Genomic DNA, 681 nt, shown 5'->3' with positions numbered 1-681 from the left:
GACTGAAGACATTCTCCTTTTACCAGCTGTAGATCAAAAGAGGCAGGGACAGGTCCATTGGATGCCCTGTAACTATATCAAAGGTGAAGAGTTTATGAGTTCCAAAGAGGGTGGATCTAAAATTTAGAATGACCAATGGTAATGTTTCTGGCCAAGGTATTTGGATGGTCTGTACAAATTTTGCCAATTGATTCTTAATGATTCAATTAGTAGTATATTTGACTCTATTTGAGGATTGGGAGTGGTTAGTGCAGTGAAAGTATTGAAAGCTGGCCAAACAGTACAGACTTGTTGAAGAACCTCACTAGTAGAATAGATTCCTTAACCACTATGGAGGTTGAGAGGGGTCTCACAGGTAGGGATAATCTTTTGCAAAAAGACATTAGCCTCAGAAGAAGGAGTATCCTATCTACCAGGGAAAACTTCAGCCTATTGAGAAAACATACAGACCATGACTAAAACATATTTATATCTCTGAGACAGGGGAAGCTATATGAAGTCCATTTGCCAAAGACTGGTCCATTAAGCAATTTTAAACATTTGGGAAGTGTGAACTGCCTTCCCTGAGTTGTACTCTGGACAAGTGGGACAAGTGAGGTAGGCACTTCTTGCAGCCTTATCAATATTTTCCCACCAACATTGACTCAGGAACGCTATCATTTTTGACCAAAGGTTTAATGA

This window comes from Myotis davidii, unplaced genomic scaffold (assembly GCF_000327345.1).
Source record: "Myotis davidii unplaced genomic scaffold, ASM32734v1 scaffold226, whole genome shotgun sequence".
NCBI lineage: Eukaryota > Metazoa > Chordata > Mammalia > Chiroptera > Vespertilionidae > Myotis > Myotis davidii.
The sequence above is the reverse complement of the archived record's forward strand: the minus strand, read 5'-3'. Positions refer to the sequence as shown.